Source organism: Microtus oregoni, unplaced genomic scaffold, assembly GCF_018167655.1.
Source record: "Microtus oregoni isolate MIOR12 unplaced genomic scaffold, Mior012 000066F_ref0000041, whole genome shotgun sequence".
NCBI lineage: Eukaryota > Metazoa > Chordata > Mammalia > Rodentia > Cricetidae > Microtus > Microtus oregoni.
The window spans coordinates 6,840,763-6,855,265 of record NW_024543952.1 but is presented as its reverse complement, the minus strand read 5'-3'; positions in this window follow the sequence as shown (position 1 = coordinate 6,855,265).

Below are 14,503 nucleotides of genomic sequence, written 5' to 3'. Positions count from 1 at the left end.
GCTTTGTGCTCAGTGCTCAGGGTGCTGGGTGCTCAGTACTCAGGGTGCTGGGTGCTCAGTACTCAGGGTGCTGGGTGCTCAGTACTCAGGGTGCTGGGTGCTCAGTGCTCGGGGTGCTCGGTGATCAGTACTCAGGGTGCTGGGTGCTCAGTGCTCAGGGTGCTGAGTACTCAGTACTCAGGGTGCTGGGTGCTCAGTGCTCAGGGTGCTGGGTGCTCAGTGCTCAGGGTGCTGGGTGCTCAGTGCTCGGGGTGCTGGGTGCTCAGTGCTCGGGGTGCTGGGTGCTCAGTGCTCGGGGTGCTGGGTGCTCAGTGCTCAGGGTGCTGGGTGCTCAGTACTCAGGGTGCTGGGGGCTCAGTACTCAGGGTGCTGGGTGCTCAGTGTTCAGGGTGCTGGGTGCTCAGTCCTCAGGGTGCTGGGTGCTCAGTACTCAGGGTGTTCGGTGCTCAGTACTCAGGGTGCTCAGTGCTCAGTACTCAGGGTGCTGGTTGCTCAGTGCTCGGGGTGCTCGGTGCTCAGTACTCAGGGTGCTGGGTGCTCAGTACTCAGGGTGCTGGGTGCTCAGTACTCAGGGTGCTGGGTGCTCAGTACTCAGGGTGCTGGGTGCTCAGTACTCAGGGTGCTGGGTGCTCAGTGCTCAGGGTGCTGGGTGCTCAGTACTCAGGGTGCTTGGTGCTCAGTACTTAGTGTGCTCGGTGCTCAGTACTCAGGGTGCTGGGTGCTCAGTGCTCAGGGTGCTTTGTACTCAGTACTCAGGGTTCTGGGTCCTCAGTACTCAGGGTGCTGGGTGCTCAGTGCTCAGGGTTCTGGGTGCTCAGTGCTCAGGGTGCTGGGTGCTCAGTACTCAGGGTGCTGGGTGCTCAGTGCTCAGGGTGATCGGTGCTCAGTACTCTGGGTGCTCGGTGCTCAGGGAGCTGGGTGCTCAGTGCTCAGGGTGCTGGGTGCTCAGTACTCAGGGTGCTGGGTGCTCAGTGCTCGGTGTGCTCGGTGCTCAGTACTCAGGGTGCTGGGGGCTCAGTACTCAGGGTGCTGGGTGCTCAGTGTTCAGGGTGCTGGGTGCTCAGTCCTCAGGGCGCTGGGTGCTCAGTGCTCGGGGTGCTGGGTGCTCAGTGCTCTGGGTGCTGGGTGGTCAGTGCTCAGTGCTCAGGGTGCTGGGTGCTCAGTGCTCAGTGCTCAGGGTGCTGGGTGCTCAGTACTCAGGGTGCTGGGTGCTCAGTACTCAGGGTGCTGGGTGCTCAGTGATCAGGGTGCTGGGTGCTCAGTACTCTGGGTGTTGGGTGCTCAGTACTCAGGGTGCTGGGTGCTCAGTGCTCGGGGTGCTCGGTGCTCAGTACTCAAGGTTCTGGGTGCTCAGTGCTCAGGGTGCGGGGTGCTCAGTCCTCGGGGTGCTCCGTGCTCAGTGCTCAGGGGGCTGGGTGCTCAGTACTCAGGGTGCTCGGTGCTCAGTACTCAGGGTTCTCAGTGCTCAGGGTGCTGGGTGCTCAGTACTCAGGGTGCTCAGTGCTCAGTACTCGGGGTGCTGGGTGCTCAGTACTCAGGGCGCTCAGTGCTCAGTACTCGGGGTGCTGGGTGCTCAGTGCTCAGTGTGCTCAGTGCTCAGTGCTCGGGGTGCTGGGTGCTCAGTGCTCGGGGCGCTGGGTGCTCAGTGCTCGGGGTGCTGGGTGCTCAGTACTCAGGGTGCTGTGTGCTCAGTGCTCAGTACTCAGCGTGCTGGGTGCTCAGTGCTCAGAGTGTTGGGTGCTCAGTACTCAGGGTGCTGGGTGCTCAGTGCTCAGTGCTCAGGGTGCTCAGTGCTCAGGGTGCTCAGTGCTCAGGGTGCTGGGTGCTCAGGGTGCTGGGTGCTCAGTGCTCGGGGTGCTGGGTGCTCAGTGCTCAGTGCTCAGGTTGCTGGGTGCTCAGTGCTGAGTGCTCAGGGTGCTGGGTGTTCAGTACTCAGGGTGCTCGGTGCTCAGTGCTCAGGGTGCTGGGTGCTCAGTACTCAGGGTGCTGGGTGCTCAGTGCTCGGGGTGCTGGGTGCTCAGTGCTCAGGGTGATCAGTGCTCAGTACTCAGGGTGCTGGGTTCTCAGTTCTCTGCGTGCTGGGTGCTCAGTCCTCAGGGTGCTCAGTACTCAGGATGCTCTGTGCTCAGTGCTCAGTACTCAGGGTGCTCAGTACTCAGGGTGCTGGGTGCTCAGTGCTCGGGGTGCTGGGTGCTCAGTACTCAGGGTGCTGGGTGCTCAGTACTCGGGGTGCTGGGTGCGCAGTACTCAGGGTGCTGGGTGCTCAGTGCTCGGGGTGCTGGGTGCTCACTGCTCAGAGTGATCGGTGCTCAGTGCTCAGGGTGCTGGGTGCTCAGTCCTCCGGGTGCTCAGTGCTCACGGTGCTGGGTGCTCATTGCTCGGTGTGCTCGGTGCTCAGTACTCAGGGTGCTGAGTGCTCAGTACTCAGGGTGCTGGGTGCTCAGTACTCAGGTTGCTGGTTGCTCAGTACTCAGGGTGCTGGGTGCTCAGTGCTCAGGGTGCTGGGTGCTCAGTGCTCGGAGTGCTGGGTGCTCAGGGCTGTGGTGCTGGGTGCTCAGTGCTCAGTGCTCAGGGTGCTGGGTGCTCAGTGCTCAGTGCTCAGGGTGCTGGTTGCTCAGTACTCAGGGTGCTGGGTGCTCAGTACTCAGGGTGCTGGGTGCTCAGTGCTCAGGGTGCTCTGTGCTCAGTACTCAGGGTGCTGGGTGCTCAGTGCTCGGGGTGCTGGGTGCTCAGTGCTCGGGGTGCTGGGTGCTCAGTGCTCGGGGTGCTGGGTGCTCAGTGCTCAGGGTGCTGGGTGCTCAGTACTCAGGGTGCTGGGGGCTCAGTACTCAGGGTGCTGGGTGCTCAGTGTTCAGGGTGCTGGGTGCTCAGTCCTCAGGGTGCTGGGTGCTCAGTACTCACGGTGTTCGGTGCTCAGTACTCAGGGTGCTCAGTGCTCAGTACTCAGGGTGCTGGTTGCTCAGTGCTCGGGGTGCTCGGTGCTCAGTACTCAGGGTGCTGGGTGCTCAGTACTCAGGGTGCTGGGTGCTCAGTACTCAGGGTGCTGTGTGCTCAGTACTCAGGGTGCTGGGTGCTCAGTACTCAGGGTGCTGTGTGCTCAGTGCTCAGGGTGCTGTGTGCTCAGTACTCAGGGTGCTTGGTGCTCAGTACTTAGTGTGCTCGGTGCTCAGTACTCAGGGTGCTGGGTGCTCAGTGCTCAGGGTGCTTTGTACTCAGTACTCAGGGTTCTGGGTGCTCAGTACTCAGGGTGCTGGGTGCTCAGTGCTCAGGGTGCTGGGTGCTCAGTGCTCAGGGTGCTGGGTGCTCAGTACTCAGGGTGCTGGGTGCTCAGTGCTCAGGGTGATCGGTGCTCAGTACTCAGGGTGCTCAGTACTCAGGGTGCTGGGTGCTCAGTGCTCAGGGTGCTGGGTGCTCAGTACTCAGGGTGCTGGGTGCTCAGTGCTTGGTGTGCTGGGTGCTCAGTGCTCAGGGTGCTCAGTGCTCAGGGTGCTGGGTGCTCAGTGCTCGGTGTGCTCGGTGCTCAGGGTGCTGGGTGCTCAGTCCTCAGGGTGCTCAGTGCTCAGGGTGCTGGGTGCTCAGTGCTCGGGGTGCTCGGGGTGCTCGGTGCTCAGTACTCAGGGTGCTGGGTGCTCAGTACTCATGGTGCTGGGTGCTCAGTACTCAGGGGGCTGGGTGCTCAGTGCTCAGGGTGCTGGGTGCTCAGTGCTCAGGGCGCTGGGTGCTCAGTGCTCGGGGTGCTGGGTGCTCAGTGCTCGGGGTGCTGGGTGGTCAGTGCTCAGTGCTCAGGGTGCTGGGTGCTCAGTGCTCAGGGTGCTGGGTGCTCAGTACTCAGGGTGCTGGGTGCTCAGTACTCAGGGTGCTGGGTGCTCAGTGATCAGGGTGCTGGGTGCTCAGTACTCTGGGTGTTGGGTGCTCAGTACTCAGGGTGCTGGGTGCTCAGTGCTCGGGGTGCTCGGTGCTCAGTACTCAAGGTGCTGGGTGCTCAGTGCTCAGGGTGCGGGGTGCTCAGTCCTCGGGGTGCTCCGTGCTCAGTGCTCAGGGGGCTGGGTACTCAGTACTCAGGGTGCTCGGTGCTCAGTACTCAGGGTTCTCAGTGCTCAGGGTGCTGGGTGCTCAGTACTCAGGGTTCTCAGTGCTCAGTGTGCTCAGTGCTCAGTGCTCGGGGTGCTGGGTGCTCAGTGCTCGGGGCGCTGGGTGCTCAGTGCTCGGGGTGCTGGGTGCTCAGTACTCAGGGTGCTGTGTGCTCAGTGCTCAGTACTCAGCGTGCTGGGTGCTCAGTGCTCAGAGTGTTGGGTGCTCAGTACTCAGGGTGCTGGGTGCTCAGTGCTCAGTGCTCAGGGTGCTCAGTGCTCAGGGTGCTCAGTGCTCAGGGTGCTGGGTGCTCAGGGTGCTGGGTGCTCAGTGATCGGGGTGCTGGGTGCTCAGTTCTCAGTGCTCAGGGTGCTGGGTGCTCAGTGCTGAGTGCTCAGGGTGCTGGGTGTTCAGTACTCAGGGTGCTCGGTGCTCAGTGCTCAGGGTGCTGGGTGCTCAGTACTCAGGGTGCTGGGTGCTCAGTGCTCGGGGTGCTGGGTGCTCAGTGCTCAGGGTGATCAGTGCTCAGTACTCAGGGTGCTGGGTTCTCAGTGCTCTGGGTGCTGGGTGCTCAGTCCTCAGGGTGCTCAGTACTCAGGATGCTCTGTGCTCAGTGCTCAGTACTCAGGGTGCTCAGTACTCAGGGTGCTGGGTGCTCAGTGCTCGGGGTGCTGGGTGCTCAGTACTCAGGGTGCTGGGTGCTCAGTACTCGGGGTGCTGGGTGCTCAGTACTCAGGGTGCTGGGTTCTCAGTGCTCGGGTTGCTGGGTGCTCACTGCTCAGAGTGATCGGTGCTCAGTGCTCAGGGTGCTGGGTGCTCAGTCCTCCGGGTGCTCAGTGCTCAGGGTGCTGGGTGCTCATTGCTCGGTGTGCTCGGTGCTCAGTACTCAGGGTGCTGACTGCTCAGTACTCAGGGTGCTGGGTGCTCAGTACTCAGGTTGCTGGTTGCTCAGTACTCAGGGTGCTGGGTGCTCAGTGCTCAGGGTGCTGGGTGCTCAGTGCTCGGGGTGCTGGGTGCTCAGGGCTGTGGTGCTGGGTGCTCAGTGCTCAGGGTGCTGGGTGCTCAGTGCTCAGTGCTCAGGGTGCTGGTTGCTCAGTACTCAGGGTGCTGGGTGCTCAGTACTCAGGGTGCTCAGTGCTCAGTACTCGGGGTGCTTGGTGCTCAGTACTTAGGGTGCTCAGTGCTCAGTACTCCGGGTGCTGGGTGCTCAGTACTCAGGGTGCTGGGTGCTCAGTCCTCGGGGTGCTCCGTGCTCAGTGATCAGGGTGCTGGGTGCTCAGTACTCAGGGTGCTCGGTGCTCAGTACTCAGGGTTTTCAGTGCTCAGTACTCAGGGTGCTGGGTGCTCAGTGCTCAGGGTGCTGGGTGCTCAGTACTCAGGGTGCTCAGTGCTCAGTACTCGGGGTGCTTGGTGCTCAGTACTCAGGGTGCTCAGTGCTCAGTACTCCGGGTGCTGGGTGCTCAGTGCTCAGGGTGCTCAGTGCTCAGTGCTCGGGGTGCTGGGTGCTCAGTGCTCGGGGCGCTGGGTGCTCAGTACTCGGGGTGCTGGGTGCTCAGTGCTCAGGGTGCACAGTGCTCAGTACTCAGTGCTCAGGGTGCTCAGTGCTCAGTGCTCAGGGTGCTGGGTGTTCAGTACTCAGGGTGCTGGGTGCTCAGTACTCAGGGTGCTGGCTGCTCAGTGCTCAGTGTTGTGGGAGCTCAGAAGTCTGGGTGTTGGGTGCTCAGTACTCAGGGTGCTGGGTGCTCCGTGCTCAGGGTGCTCTGTGCTCAGTGCTCAGGGTTCTGGGTGCTCAGTGCTCAGGGTGCTGGGTGCTCAGTACTCAGGGTGCTGGATGCTTAGTGCTCGAGGTGCTCAGTGCTCAGTACTCAAGGTGCTGGGTGCTCAGTGCTCAGGGTGCTGGGTGCTCAGTACTCGGGGTTCTCCGTGCTCATGGTGCTGGGTGCTCAGTGCTCAGGGTGCTTGGTGCTCAGTGCTCGGGGTGCTGGGTGCTGAGTGCTCAGGGTGCTGGGTGCTCAGTGCTCAGGGTGCTGGGTGCTCAGTACTCAGCGTGCTGGGTGCTCAGTACTCAGGGTGCTGGGTGCTCAGTGCTCAGGGTGCTGGGTGCTCAGTACTCAGGGTGCTGGGTGCTCAGTACTCAGTGCTCGGGGTCCTGGGTGCTCCATGCTCGGGGTGCTGGGTGCTCAGTGCTCTGGGTGCTGGGTGCTCAGTACTCAGGGTGCTGGGTGCTCAGTACTCAGGGTGCTGGGTGCTCAGTGCTCAGGGTGCTGTGTGCTCAGTACTCAGGGAGCTGGGTGCTCAGTACTCAGGGTGCTCGGTGCTCAGTACTCAGGGTGCTGGGTCCTCAGTGCTCAGGGTGCTGGGTACTCAGTACTCAGGGTGCTGGGTGCTCAGTACTCAGGGTGCTGGGTGCTCAGTGCTCAGGGTGCTGGGTGCTCAGTGCTCAGGGTGCTGGGTGCTCAGTACTCAGGGTGCTGGGTGCTCAGTGCTCAGGGTGATCGGTGCTCAGTACTCAGGGTGCTCAGTACTCAGGGTGCTGGGTGCTCAGTGCTCAGGATGCTGGGTGCTCAGTACTCAGGGTGCTGGGTGCTCAGTGCTCGGGGTGCTGGGTGCTCAGTGCTCAGGGTGATCGGTGCTCAGTACTCAGGGTGCTGGGTGCTCAGTGCTCAGGGTGCTGGGTGCTCAGTCCTCAGGGTGCTCAGTGCTCAGGGTGCTGGGTGCTCAGTACTCATGGTGCTGGGTGCTCAGTACTCAGGGGGCTGGGTGCTCAGTGCTCAGTGTGCTGGGTGCTCAGTGCTCAGGGCGCTGGGTGCTCAGTGCTCGGGGTGCTGGGTGCTCAGTGCTCGGGGTGCTGGGTGGTCAGTGCTCAGTGCTCAAGGTGCTGGGTGCTCAGTGCTCAGTGCTCAGGGTGCTGGGTGCTCAGTACTCAGGGTGCTGGGTGCTCAGTACTCAGGGTGCTGGGTGCTCAGTTCTCAGGGTGCTGGGTGATCAGTACTCGGGGTGTTGGGTGCTCAGTACTCAGGGTGCTCAGTGCTCAGTACTCGGGGTGCTGGGTGCTCAGTGCTCAGTGTGCTCAGTGCTCAGTGCTCAGGGTGCTGGGTTCTCAACGCTCGGGGCGCTGGGTGCTCAGTGCTCGGGGTGCTGGGTGCTCTGTACTCAGGGTGCTGTGTGCTCAGTGCTCAGTCCTCAGCGTGCTGGGTGCTCAGTGCTCAGAGTGTTGGGTGCTCAGTACTCAGGGTGCTGGGTGCTCAGTGCTCAGTGCTGAGGGTGCTCAGTGCTCAGGGTGCTCAGTGCTCAGGGTGCTGGGTGCTCAGGGTGCTGGGTGCTCAGTGCTCGGGGTGCTGGGTGCTCAGTTCTCAGTGCTCAGGGTGCTGTGTGCTCAGTGCTCAGTGCTCAGGGTGCTGGGTGTTCAGTACTCAGGGTGCTCGGTGCTCAGTGCTCAGGGTGCTAGGTGCTCAGTACTCAGGGTTCTGGGTGCTCAGTGCTCGGGGTGCTGGGTGCTCAGTACTCAGGGTGCTGGGTGCTCAGTACTCAGGGTGCTGGGTGCTCAGTGCTCAGGGTGCTGGATGCTCAGTACTCAGGGTGCTCGGTGCTCAGTACTCAGGGTGCTCGGTGCTCAGTACTCAGGGTGCTGGGTGCTCAGTACTCAGGGTGCTGGGTGCTCAGTACTCAGGGTGCTGGGTGCTCAGTGCTCAGGGTGCTGGGTGCTCAGTACTCAGGGTGCTCAGTGCTCAGGGTGCTGGGTGCTCAGGGTGCCTGGTGCTCAGTGCTCGGGATGCTGGGTGCTCAGTGCTCAGTGCTCAGGGTGCTGGGTGCTCAGTGCTCAGGGTGCTGTGTGCTCAGTGCTCAGTACTCAGCGTGCTTGGTGCTCAGTGCTCAGAGTGTTGGGTGCTCAGTACTCAGGGTGCTGGGTGCTCAGTGCTCAGTGCTCAGGGTGCTCAGTGCTCAGGGTGCTCAGTGCTCTGGGTGCTGGGTGCTCAGGGTGCTGGGTGCTCAGTGCTCGGGGTGCTGGGTGCTCAGTGCTCAGTGCTCAGGGTGCTGGGTGCTCAGTGCTCAGTGCTCATGTTGCTGGGTGCTCAGTACTCAGGGTGCTGGCTGCTCAGTACTCAGGGTGCTGGGTGCTCAGTGCTCAGGGTGCTGTGTGCTCAGTACTCAGGGTGCTGGGTGCTCAGTACTCAGGGTGCTCGGTGCTCAGTACTCAGGGTGCTGGGTCCTCCGTGCTCAGGGTGCTGGGTACTCAGTACTCAGGGTGCTGGGTGCTCAGTACTCAGGGTGCTGGGTGCTCAGTGCTCAGGGTGCTGGGTGCTCAGTGCTCAGGGTGCTGGGTGCTCAGTACTCAGGGTGCTGGGTGCTCAGTGCTCAGGGTGATCGGTGCTCAGTACTCAGGGTGCTCAGTGCTCAGGGTGCTGGGTGCTCAGTGCTCAGGGTGCTGGGTGCTCAGTACTCAGGGTGCTGGGTGCTCAGTGCTCAGGGTGATCGGTGCTCAGTACTCAGGGTGCTCAGTACTCAGGGTGCTGGGTGCTCAGTGCTCAGGGTGCTGGGTGCTCAGTACTCAGGGTGCTGGGTGCTCAGTGCTCAGGGTGATCGGTGCTCAGTACTCAGGGTGCTCAGTGCTCAGTGTGCTGGGTGCTCAGTGCTCAGGGCGCTGGGTGCTCAGTGCTCGGGGTGCTGGGTGCTCAGTGCTCGGGGTGCTGGGTGGTCAGTGCTCAGTGCTCAAGGTGCTGGGTGCTCAGTGCTCAGTGCTCAGGGTGCTGGGTGCTCAGTACTCAGGGTGCTGGGTGCTCAGTACTCAGGGTGCTGGGTGCTCAGTTCTCAGGGTGCTGGGTGATCAGTACTCGGGGTGTTGGGTGCTCAGTACTCAGGGTGCTCAGTGCTCAGTACTCGGGGTGCTGGGTGCTCAGTGCTCAGTGTGCTCAGTGCTCAGTGCTCAGGGTGCTGGGTTCTCAACGCTCGGGGCGCTGGGTGCTCAGTGCTCGGGGTGCTGGGTGCTCTGTACTCAGGGTGCTGTGTGCTCAGTGCTCAGTACTCAACGTGCTGGGTGCTCAGTGCTCAGAGTGTTGGGTGCTCAGTACTCAGGGTGCTGGGTGCTCAGTGCTCAGTGCTGAGGGTGCTCAGTGCTCAGGGTGCTCAGTGCTCAGGGTGCTCAGTGCTCAGGGTGCTGGGTGCTCAGGGTGCTGGGTGCTCAGTGCTCGGGGTGCTGTGTGCTCAGTGCTCAGTGCTCAGGGTGCTGGGTGTTCAGTACTCAGGGTGCTCGGTGCTCAGTGCTCAGGGTGCTAGGTGCTCAGTACTCAGGGTTCTGGGTGCTCAGTGCTCGGGGTGCTGGGTGCTCAGTACTCAGGGTGCTGGGTGCTCAGTACTCAGGGTGCTGGGTGCTCAGTGCTCAGGGTGCTGGGTGCTCAGTACTCAGGGTGCTCGGTGCTCAGTACTCAGGGTGCTCGGTGCTCAGTACTCAGGGTGCTGGGTGCTCAGTACTCAGGGTGCTGGGTGCTCAGTACTCAGGGTGCTGGGTGCTCAGTGCTCAGGGTGCTGGGTGCTCAGTGCTCTGGGTGCTGGGTGCTCAGTGCTCAGAGTGCTGGGTGCTCAGTGCTCAGGGTGCTGGGTGCTCAGTGATCGGGGTGATGGGTGCTGAGCGCTCAGGGTGCTGAGTGCTCAGTGCTCGGGGTGCTCGGTGCTCAGTGCTTAGGGTCCTGGGTGCTCAGTACTCAGGGTGCTGGGTGCTCAGTGCTCAGGGTGCTGGGTGCTCAGTGCTCTGGGTGCTGGGTGCTCAGTGCTCAGGGTGATCGGTGCTCAGTACTCAGGGTGCTCAGTACTCAGGGTGCTGTGTGCTCAGTGCTCAGGGTGCTGGGTGCTCAGTACTCAGGGTGCTCAGTGCTCAGGGTGCTGGGTGCTCAGGGTGCCTGGTGCTCAGTGCTCGGGATGCTGGGTGCTCAGTGCTCAGTGCTCAGGGTGCTGGGTGCTCAGTGCTCAGGGTGCTGTGTGCTCAGTGCTCAGTACTCAGCGTGCTGGGTGCTCAGTGCTCAGAGTGTTGGGTGCTCAGTACTCAGGGTGCTGGGTGCTCAGTGCTCAGTGCTCAGGGTGCTCAGTGCTCAGGGTGCTCAGTGCTCTGGGTGCTGGGTGCTCAGGGTGCTGGGTGCTCAGTGCTCGGGGTGCTGGGTGCTCAGTGATCAGTGCTCAGGGTGCTTTGTGCTCAGTGCTCAGTGCTCAGGTTGCTGGGTGTTCAGTACTCAGGGTGCTCGGTGCTCAGTGCTCAGGGTGCTAGGTGCTCAGTACTCAGGGTGCTGGGTGCTCAGTGCTCGGGGTGCTGGGTGCTCAGTGCTCAGGGTGATCAGTGCTCAGTACTCAGGGTGCTGGGTGCTCAGTACTCAGGGTGATGGGTGCTCAGTGCTCAGGGTGCTGGGTGCTCAGTACTCAGGGTGCTGGGTGCTCAGTACTCAGGGTGCTCCGTGCTCAGTACTCAGGGTGCTGGGTGCTCAGTGCTCAGGGTGCTTTGTACTCAGTACTCAGGGTTCTGGGTGCTCAGTACTCAGGGTGCTGGGTGCTCAATGCTCAGGGTGCTGGGTGCTCAGTGCTCAGGGTGCTGGGTGCTCAGTACTCAGGGTGCTGGGTGCTCAGTGCTCAGGGTGATCGGTGCTCAGTACTCAGGGTGCTCAGTACTCAGGGTGCTGGGTGCTCAGTACTCAGGGTGCTGGGTGCTCAGCGCTCAGGGTGCTGGGTGCTCAGTGCTCTGGGTGCTGGGTGCTCAGTGCTCAGGGTGCTGGGTGCTCAGTGCTCAGGGTGCTGGGTGCTCAGTGATCGGGGTGATGGGTGCTGAGTGCTCAGGGTGCTGGGTGCTCAGTGCTCGGGGTGCTCGGTGCTCAGTGCTCAGGGTCCTGGGTGCTCAGTACTCAGGGTGCTAGGTGCTTAGTAATCAGGGTGCTCAGTGCTCAGTACACAGGGTGCTGGGTGCTCAGTGCTCGGGGTGCTGGGTGCTCAGTGCTCAGTACTCAGGGTGCTGGGTGCTCAGTGCTCAGGGTGCTGAGTGCTCAGTACTCAGCGTGCTGGGTGCTCAGTACTCAGGGTGCTGGGTGCTCAGTGCTCAGGGTGCTGGGTGCTCAGTGCTCAGGGTGCTGGGTGCTCAGTGCTCGGGGAGCTCGGTGCTCAGTACTCCGGGTGCTGGGTGTTCAGTACTCAGTGCTCGGGGTCCTGGGTGCTCCGTGCTCGGGGTGCTGGGTGCTCAGTACTCAGGGTGCTGGGTGCTCATTCTCGGGGTGCTGGGTGCTCAGTGCTCGGGGTGCTGGGTGCTCAGTACTCAGGGTGCTGGGGGCTCAGTACTCAGGGTGCTGGGTGCTCAGTACTCAGGGTGCTCGGTTCTCAGTTCTCAGGGTGCTGGGTGCTCAGTGCTCGGGGTGCTGGGTGCTCAGTACTCGGGGTGCTCAGTACTCAGGGTACTGGGTGCTCAGTACTCAGGGTGCTGGGTGCTCAGTGCTCGGGGTGCTCGGTGCTCAGTACTCGGGGTGCTGGGTGCTCAGTACTCGGGGTGCTGGGTGCTCAGTGCTCAGGGTGCTGGGTGCTCAGTGCTCGGGGTGCTGGGTGCTCAGTGCTGAGGGTGCTGGCTGCTCAGTGCTCAGGGTGCTGGGTGCTCAGTACTCAGGGTGCTAGGTGCTCAGTACTCATTGTGCTCAGTGCTCAGTACTCAGCGTGCTGGGTGCTCAGTGCTCAGGGTCCTCGGTGCTCAGTACTAAGGGTGCTCAGTGCTCAGTACTCAGCGTGCTTTGTGCTCAGTGCTCAGGGTGCTGGGTGCTCAGTACTCAGGGTGCTGGGTGCTCAGTACTCAGGGTGCTGGGTGCTCAGTACTCAGGGTGCTGGGTGCTCAGTGCTCGGGGTGCTCGGTGATCAGTACTCAGGGTGCTGGGTGCTCAGTGCTCAGGGTGCTGAGTACTCAGTACTCAGGGTGCTGGGTGCTCAGTGCTCAGGGTTCTGGGTGCTCAGTGCTCAGGGTGCTGGGTGCTCAGTGCTCGGGGTGCTGGGTGCTCAGTGCTCAGGGTGCTGGGTGCTCAGTGCTCGGGGTGCTGGGTGCTCAGTGCTCAGGGTGCTGGGTGCTCAGTACTCAGGGTGCTGGGGGCACAGTACTCAGGGTGCTGGGTGCTCAGTGTTCAGGGTGCTGGGTGCTCAGTCCTCAGGGTGCTGGGTGCTCAGTACTCAGGGTGTTCGGTGCTCAGTACTCAGGGTGATCAGTGCTCAGTACTCAGGGTGCTGGTTGCTCAGTGCTCGGGGTGCTCGGTGCTCAGTACTCAGGGTGCTGGGTGCTCAGTACTCAGGGTGCTGGGTGCTCAGTACTCAGGGTGCTGTGTGCTCAGTACACAGGGTGCTGGGTGCTCAGTACTCAGGGTGCTGTGTGCTCAGTGCTCAGGGTGCTGTGTGCTCAGTACTCAGGGTGCTTGGTGCTCAGTACTTAGTGTGCTCGGTGCTCAGTACTCAGGGTGCTGGGTGCTCAGTGCTCAGGGTGCTTTGTACTCAGTACTCAGGGTTCTGGGTGCTCAGTACTCAGGGTGCTGGGTGCTCAGTGCTCAGGGTGCTGGGTGCTCAGTGCTCAGGGTGCTGGGTGCTCAGTACTCAGGGTGCTGGGTGCTCAGTGCTCAGGGTGATCGGTGCTCAGTACTCAGGGTGCTCAGTACTCAGGGTGCTGGGTGCTCAGTGCTCAGGGTGCTGGGTGCTCAGTACTCAGGGTGCTGGGTGCTCAGTGCTCGGTGTGCTGGGTGCTCAGTGCTCAGGGTGCTCAGTGCTCAGGGTGCTGGGTGCTCAGTGCTCGGTGTGCTCGGTGCTCAGGGTGCTGGGTGCTCAGTCCTCAGGGTGCTCAGTGCTCAGGGTGCTGGGTGCTCAGTGCTCGGGGTGCTCGGTGCTCAGTACTCAGGGTGCTGGGTGCTCAGTACTCATGGTGCTGGGTGCTCAGTACTCAGGGGGCTGGGTGCTCAGTGCTCAGGGTGCTCGGTGCTCAGTGCTCAGGGCGCTGGGTGCTCAGTGCTCGGGGTGCTGGGTGCTCAGTGCTCGGGGTGCTGGGTGGTCAGTGCTCAGTGCTCAGGGTGCTGGGTGCTCAGTGCTCAGTGCTCAGGGTGCTGGGTTCTCAGTACTCAGGGTGCTGGGTGCTCAGTACTCAGGGTGCTGGGTGCTCAGTGATCAGGGTGCTGGGTGCTCAGTACTCTGGGTGTTGAGTGCTCAGTACTCAGGGTGCTGGGTGCTCAGTGCTCGGGGTGCTCGGTGCTCAGTACTCAAGGTGCTGGGTGCTCAGTGCTCAGGGTGCGGGGTGCTCAGTCCTCGGGGTGCTCCGTGCTCAGTGCTCAGGGGGCTCCGTACTCAGTACTCAGGGTGCTCGGTGCTCAGTACTCAGGGTTCTCAGTGCTCAGGGTGCTGGGTGCTCAGTACTCAGGGTTCTCCGTGCTCAGTGTGCTCAGTGCTCAGTGCTCGGGGTGCTGGGTGCTCAGTGCTCGGGGCGCTGGGTGCTCAGTGCTCGGGGTGCTGGGTGCTCAGTACTCAGGGTGCTGTGTGCTCAGTGCTCAGTACTCAGCGTGCTGGGTGCTCAGTGCTCAGAGTGTTGGGTGCTCAGTACTCAGGGTGCTGGGTGCTCAGTGCTCAGTGCTCAGGGTGCTCAGTGCTCAGGGTGCTCAGTGCTCAGGGCGCTGGGTGCTCAGGGTGCTGGGTGCTCAGTGATCGGGGTGCTGGGTGCTCAGTGCTCAGTGCTCAGGGTGCTGGGTGCTCAGTGCTGAGTGCTCAGGGTGCTGGGTGTTCAGTAATCAGGGTGCTCGGTGCTCAGTGCTCAGGGTGCTGGGTGCTCAGTACTCAGGGTGCTGGGTGCTCAGTGCTCGGGGTGCTGGGTGCTCAGTGCTCAGGGTGATCAGTGCTCAGTACTCAGGGTGCTGGGTTCTCAGTGCTCTGGGTGCTGGGTGCTCAGTCCTCAGGGTGCTCAGTACTCAGGATGCTCTGTGCTCAGTGCTCAGTACTCAGGGTGCTCAGTACTCAGGGTGCTGGGTGCTCAGTGCTCGGCGTGCTGGGTGCTCAGTACTCAGGGTGCTCAGTGCTCAGTACTCGGGGTGCTTGGTGCTCAGTACTCAGGGTGCTCAGTGCTCAGTACTCCGGGTGCTGGGTGCTCAGTGCTCATGGTGCTCAGTGCTCAGTGCTCGGGGTGCTGGGTGCTCAGTGCTCGGGGCGCTGGGTGCTCAGTGCTCGGGGTGCTGGGTGCTCAGTACTCGGGGTGCTGGGTGCTCAGTACTCAGGGTGCTGGCTGCTCAGTGATCAGTGTGCTGGGAGCTCAGTACTCGGGGTGCTGGGTGCTCAGTGCTCAGGGTGCTCAGTGCTCAGTACTCAGTGCTCAGGGTGCTCAGTGCTCAGTGCTCAGGGTGCTGGGTGTTCAGTACTCAGGGTGCTGGGTGCTCAGTACTCAGGGTGCTGGCTGCTCAGTGCT